Here is a 6,970-nt window from a genome sequence, read left to right as displayed (position 1 = left end):
CCCTGGGCCCTGCCCATTAAACCATTTTTTCTCCTAGACCTCCAGGCCTGTGATGGGAGGGACTGCTGTGAAGACCTCTGATATGCCCTACAGACATTTTCCCCATTGTATTGGTGATTAACATTTGGCTCCTTGTTACTTATGCAAATTTCTGCAGCTTGCTTGAATTTCTCCTCAGAAAATGTGTTTTCCTTTTCTATTGGATCTTCTAGCTGCAAATTTTCCAAACTTTTGTACTCTGCTTCCCCTTTACACATATGTTCCTATTCCAAACCATATCTTTGTGAATTCATAAAACTGAATGCTTTTAACAGCACCCAAGTCACTTCTTGACTGCTTTGCTGCTTAGAAATTTCTTCCACCAGATACCCTAAATCATCTCATTCAGGTTGAAAGTTCCACAGATCTCTAGGGCAGGGACAAAGTGCCCCCAAGCTCTTTGATAAAATATAGCAAGAATCACCTTTGCTCCAGTTCCCAGTGAGTTCCTCATCTCCATCTGAGACCACCTCAGCCTGGGCTTTATTGTCCATATCACTATCAGCATTTTGGTCAAAGCCATTCAACAAGTCTCTAGGAAGTTACAAACTTTCCTAAATCTTTCTTTCTTCTTCTGAGCCCTCCCAGTCTCTAGGAAGTTATAAACTTTCCCACATTTTTCTACCTTATTCTGAGCCCTCCAAACTGTTCCAATCTCTGCCTTTCACCCGGTTCCAAAGTCACTTTCACATTTTTATGTATCTTTACAGCTGCATTCCACTCTACCAGTACCAATTTACTGTATCAGTCTATTCTCATGCTAATAAAGACATACCTGAGACTAGGTAATTTATAAAGGAAAGAGGTTTAATCACAGTTCCACATGGCTAGGGAGGCCTCACAATCATGGCAGAAGGTGGATGAAGAGCAAAGTCACATCTTACATGGCAGCAGGCAAGATAGCTTGTGCAGGGGAATTCCCATTTATAAAAGCACCAGATCTCGTGAGAGTTATTCACTACCACAAGAACAGCATGGAGGAAACTGCCCCATGATTCAATTATTTCCACCTGGCCCTGCCTTTGACATGTGGGGATTATTATAATTCAAGGTGAGATTTGGGTGGAGATATGGCTGAACCATATCAGCCATAAATTCTTTGCCAAGGCAGATGTTGAGAAGGGTATTTCCTAGGTTTTCTAGGATTTTTATACTTTGAGGTCTTACAGTTAAATCTTTAATCCCTGGAGTTAATTTTTGAATATGATGAAAGGTAAGGGTGTAGTTTTCATTATTCTGTAGATGAGTAGCCTGTTATCCCAGCACCATTTATTTAATAGGGAGCCCTTTCTCCATTGCTTATTTTTGTTGGCCTTTTTGAATATCTGGTGGTTGTAGGTGTGTGGCTTTATTTATGAGTTTTCTGTTCTGTTCCATTGTTTTATGTGTCTCTTTTTGTGCCAGTACCGTGGTGTTTTGGTTACTGTACCCCTGTAGCATAAAGTTGGGTAGTGTGCTGTTCTTTTTGCTTCAGATTGCTTTGGCTATTCATGCTGTTTTTTAGTTCCATATAAATTTTAGAATATCTTTTTCCTCTAATTCTGTGAATAATGATGTCAATAGTTTGATAGGAATAGTGTTGAATCTGTAAATTGCTTTGGGCAGTATGGTCATTTTAACAATATTGATTCTTCCAATCCATGAGCATGGAATGTTTTTACACTTATTTGTGTCATTTCTGATTTATTTCAGCAGTGGTTTGTAGTTCTCCTTGTAAAGATCTTTCACCTCCTTGGTTAGCTGTATTCCTTGATATTTCATTTTATTTGTGGGTGTTGTAAATGGGATTGTGCTTTTGGTTTTACTGTCAGCCTGGGTCTTATTGGTTTATAGAAATGCTACTGAGTTTGCACATTTATTTTGTATCCTGAAACCTTGCTAAAATCATGTATCAGTTCTAGTAGCTTTTTGGCAGAGTCTTTACGGTTTTCTAAGTATAGAATCATATTGTCAGTGAAGAGAGATAATTTGACTTCTTTTCCTATTTGGATGCCTTTTATTTCTTTCTCTAGCCTAATTGCTCTGGCTAAGATTTTCAGAACTATGTTGAATAGAAGTGGTGAGAGTGGACATCCTTGTCTTGTTCCACTTCTCAAGGGGAATAGTTCCTGCTTTTGACTGTTTAGTATGATATTGGCTGTGGGTTTGTCATATACAGCTCTTATTATTCTGAAGTATGTTTTTTAAATGCCTAGTCTGTTGAGGTTTCTATTTTTTCTTAAATCATGAAGGGATGTTGGATTTTATCAAAAACTTTCTGTGTCTATTGAGATGATCATATGGCTTTGGCTTTTAACTCTATTTACACAGTGAATCACATTTATTGATTTGCGCATGTTGAACCAACCTTGCATCCCAGGAACAAAGCCTAATCAATCATGATGAACTAACTTTTTGATGTGCTGCTGGATTTGGTTTGCTAGTGTTTTGTGGAAGATTTTTGCATCTGTTTTCATCAAGGATGTTGGCCTGAAGTTTTCTTTCTTCAACATGTCTGCCAGATTTTGGTATTAGTCTGATGCTGACTTCATAGAGTAAGTTAGGGAGATATCTCTCTTCTTCTATTTTTTTGGAACAGTTTCAGTAGTATTGATACCAGTTCTTCTTTACATATCTGGTAGAATTTGGCTGTGAATCCATTTGGTCCAGGGCTTTTATTGGTTGATAGGTTTTTATTACTGATTCCATTTCCAAGTTTGATATTGGTCTATTTAGGGTTTTAATAACTTCCTGATTCAACCTTGGAAGACTGTGTGTTTCCAGGAATTTATCCATTTCCTCTAGATTTTCTAATCTGAGTACATAGAGTTGTTCATAGTATTCTCTGAGGATTTTGTGTATTTCTGTGAGATCAGTTGTAATGTCATCTTTGTCATTTCTCATTGTATTTACGTGAATTTTCTTTTTTCTTTATTAATCTAGCTAGCAGTCTGTCAATCTTATTTATTTTTTCAGAGCCAATTATTTGTTTTATTGATTTTTTGTATGGATTTTTGCATCTCCGTTTCATTAAGTTCTCTAATTTTAGTTATTTCTTTTCTTCTGCTAGCTTTGGGGTTTATTTGTTCTTTTTTTGTCTTCGGTTCTTTAGGTATAAAGTTAGATTGTTAATTTGAGATCTGACATAGTTTGAACATGTGTCCTCACCAAATCTCATGTTGAATTGTAATTTCCAATGTTGGAGGTAGGGCCTGGTGTGAGGTGTTTGGGTAATGGGGATGGATCTCTCATGGCTTGGTGCTGTCCTCACAATAGTGAGTGAGTTCTCTTGAGATGTAGCACCTCCTCACTCACTCCATCTCTTGCTTCTACTCCCACCATGTGACTTGCCTGCTCCCCCTTTCCCTTCCACCAAGATTGGAAGTTTCCTGAGGCTTCCCCAGAAGCAGATGCCAGTTCTATACTTCTTATACAGCCTGCAAAACTGTGAGCTAATTAGACCTGTTTTCTTATAAATTACCCAGTCTCAGGTATTCCTTTATAGCAATGCAAGAGCAGCCTAACACAAGATCATTCTAACTCCTTCTCCTTCTCCTTTTCCTCCTCCTCCTCCTCCTCCTCCTTCTGCTTCTTCTTCTTCTCCTTCTTCTTTTTTTTTTTTTTTTGAGATGGAGTCTGGCTCTGTTGCCCAAGCTGGAGGGCAGTGGCACCATCTCGGCTCACTGCAACCTCCACCCACTGGATTCAAGCAATTCTCCTGCCTCCGCCTCCCTGGTAGTTGGGATTACAGGCGTGCACTACCACGCATGGCTAATTTTTGTATTTTTAGTAGAGACTGGATTTCACCATGTTGGTCAGGCTGGTCTCCAATTCCTGACCACAAGTGATCTGCCCACCTCGGCCTCCCAAAGTGCTGGGATTACAGGCGTGAGCCACCGCACCTGGCCCATCCTAACTTCTTGATGAAGGTGTTTAGGGCTATAACACTTTCTTTTAACATAGCTTTAGCGGCATCCCAGAGATTTTGGTAAGTTATGTCCCTATTTTCATTAATTTCAAAGAATTTTTTTGCCTTAATTTTGATGTTCACTCAGGAGCCATTCAGGAGCAAGTTGTTTAATTTTCATGCATTTGTGTAGTTTTTAGAAATCTGCTTTATATTGATTTCTATTTTTTTTTTTACTTTTTTTTTTATTATACTTTAGGTTTTAGGGTACATGTGCACAATGTGCAGGTTTGTTACATATGTATCCATGTGCCATGTTGATTTCCTGCACCCATTAACTCGTCATTTAGCATTAGGTATATCTCCTAATGCTGTCCCTCCCCCCTCCCCCCACCCCACAACAGTCCCTGGAATGTGATGTTCCCCTTCCTGTGTCCATGAGTTCTCATTGTTCAATTCCCACCTGTGAGTGAGAACATGCGATGTTTGGTTTTTTATTGCACTGTGGTCTGAGAGTGTGCTTGGTAAAATTTTATTTTTTAAAATTTATTGAGACTTGCTTTATGACTGAACATGTGGTTGATCTTAGAATATGTCGTGTGTGCAGATGAGAAGAATATATATTCTGTGGTTGTTGAGTGGAGTGTTCTGTAGATATCCATTAGTTCCAATTAGTCAAGGGTTGAGTTTAAGTCCAGTTTCTCTGTTAGTTTTCTGCGTTGGTGATCTGTCTAACGCTGTCAGTGGAGTGTTGAACCCGCTATGATTGTGCGGTTGTCTAAGTCTTTTCATAGGCCAAGAAGAACTTGTTTTATGAATATGGGTGCTCAATGTTGGGTGCATATATATTTAGGATAGTTAAATCTTCTTGTATTGCACCCTTTATTATTATGTAATACTGCATTAGGCTGTTCTTGCATTGCCATAAAGAAACACTTGAGACTGGGTAATTTATAAAGAAAAGAGGTTTAGGCTTTCACTGGTGACATTAGCTGGCACTCGCTCTACTCTCTCTAATGGGGAAGCAGTGGAATACAAGAGACTGAACTGTATCTGCCTTTATTTCTGATGGACTCACATTGAACTTTCAATCACAAAATTATAGCAAAGAAAGGAACCTGAACTTTAGTAACACAGTTAGAACAAGCTGCAGCAGCAGTGGCAGCAGCAGGAGAAAAGCTTTAATTTAGTTGATTTTCTGTGGCTATTGGTTGTTTGCTAGTCTCATGGTGATGGAAGCTGCAAAATTTTTTGAAGGGACCAAGAAGCTGCTGAAGGTTTGGTTCTCCTGGTAGCAGCCTGATACAAACGAAGGATGTGGGGATCTTAGCAGTATTCCAAGATCTGAGTGGGACATATTTTTGAAGGATGTGTAATGTTCAATCATATGTGTGACAAAAACTGACAAGCAGGAAGCTTATGTACTCAGTGAGAGTAAGATATTTGTCTCCAAGAGATGTTTCATTTTGAAGACATGTGGTACCACCCTCTTGCTGAAAGCACTGGTTCACCTGTCGAAGCTTGCTGGGGATTACAGTGGGTTTGACTCTATTCAAAGCTTCTTTTATTCGCATAAGAATTTCATTAAGCCTTTTCACCAAGGGTACCCTAACCAGAATTTCCAGGAAGACATAGAGTTTCTTAATGCAGTTTTCCCAAATGGAACAGCATATTGTATGGGATATATGAATTCTGACTGTTAGTAGTTGGGTAATCAGTCAGCCAGATCAAACCCTGGAAATTCTGATGAAGTGAACTTGACCCAGAAGTTACAGACCGGTTCTACATGAAAGATGGTGTTACTGCAAAGAATGTCATTCATGAGGGTGGAATTTGTGACCTGATGCCAGGTTCTGTTACTGATGACACAATATTTAATCCTTTTGAGTATTTGATGAATGGAATGAAATCAGATGAAACTTATCATTCACATCACTACAGAACCAGAATCTACTTATGTTAGCTTTGAAACAAACTTAAGTCAGATCTCCTATGATGACCTGATCAGGAAAGTTGTGGGAGTCTTTAAGCGAGGAAAATTTGTGACGACCTTGTTTGTTATTTAGAGTCCTAAATGTTGCACAGTGCTTTCTTTGCCCCAGAAGATTTAAGGTTTTAAGTGTCTTGATTGTCAGAGTGCCATGTTCAGTGATTACAATTTTGTTTTTACCCATTTTGCTAAAAATTAGCAACAGCAAAGTTTAAAAAAAAATGAAGAAGAAACACAAAAAATGAACACACATAGAGGGTGGTGGATGCTTTCTAGATGTTGATACTGGGGGCAGTGCTTTCCATAACCACCATCTTGTACTTACAGAAAGCCCTAGATGTAACGATAGTGTAATCATTTTGAACTGTATGCATTATATCAAGGAGTTAGATGTCTTGAATGAATGCCTTCTTCTGTGTTTAGGTATTCTCTGCCACTCTTGCTGTGAAATTCAAATGCATGTAGAAAAAAAACTTTATTCCATATGAACTTTAAAGTAGTTTTTTCCAATTCTGTGAAGAAAGTCACTGGTAGCTTGATGGGGATGGCATTGAATCTATAAATTACCTTGGGCAGTATGGCCATTTTCACGATATTGATTCTTCCAACACATGAGCATGGAATGTTCTTCCATTTGTTTGTATCCTCTTTTATTTCATTGAGCAGTGGTTTGTAGTTCTCCTTGAAGAGGTCCTTCACATCCCTTGTAAGTTGGATTCCTAGGTATTTTATTCTCTTTGAAGCAATTGTGAATGGGAGTTCACTCATGATTTGGCTGTTTGTCTGTGATTGGTGTACAAGAATGCTTGTGATTTTTGTACATTGATTTTGTATCCTGAGACTTTGCTGAAGTTGCTAATCAGCTTAAGGAGATTTTGGGCTGAGACAATGGGGTTTTCTAGATATACAATCATGTCATCTGCAAACAAGGACAATTTGACTTCCTCTTTTCCTAATTGAATACGCTTTATTTCCTTCTCCTGCCTGATTGCTCTGTCCAGAACTTCCAAAAAAGAGCCCGCATCACCAAGTCAATCCTAAGCCAAAAGAACAAA

General features: G+C 38.6%; 1 pseudogene; it reads left to right on the top strand.

The window, feature by feature from the left end:
* Positions 1-5,157: 5,157 nt before the first annotated feature.
* On the top strand, positions 5,158-6,198 carry LOC100591842 (annotated as a pseudogene).
* The last annotated feature ends 772 nt before the right edge of the window (positions 6,199-6,970 follow it).

The sequence above is a fragment of the Nomascus leucogenys genome, chromosome X (genome assembly GCF_006542625.1).
Source record: "Nomascus leucogenys isolate Asia chromosome X, Asia_NLE_v1, whole genome shotgun sequence".
Lineage (NCBI taxonomy): Eukaryota > Metazoa > Chordata > Mammalia > Primates > Hylobatidae > Nomascus > Nomascus leucogenys.
Note: the sequence above shows the minus strand (reverse complement) of the source record. Positions and strands in the feature narration are given on the sequence as shown.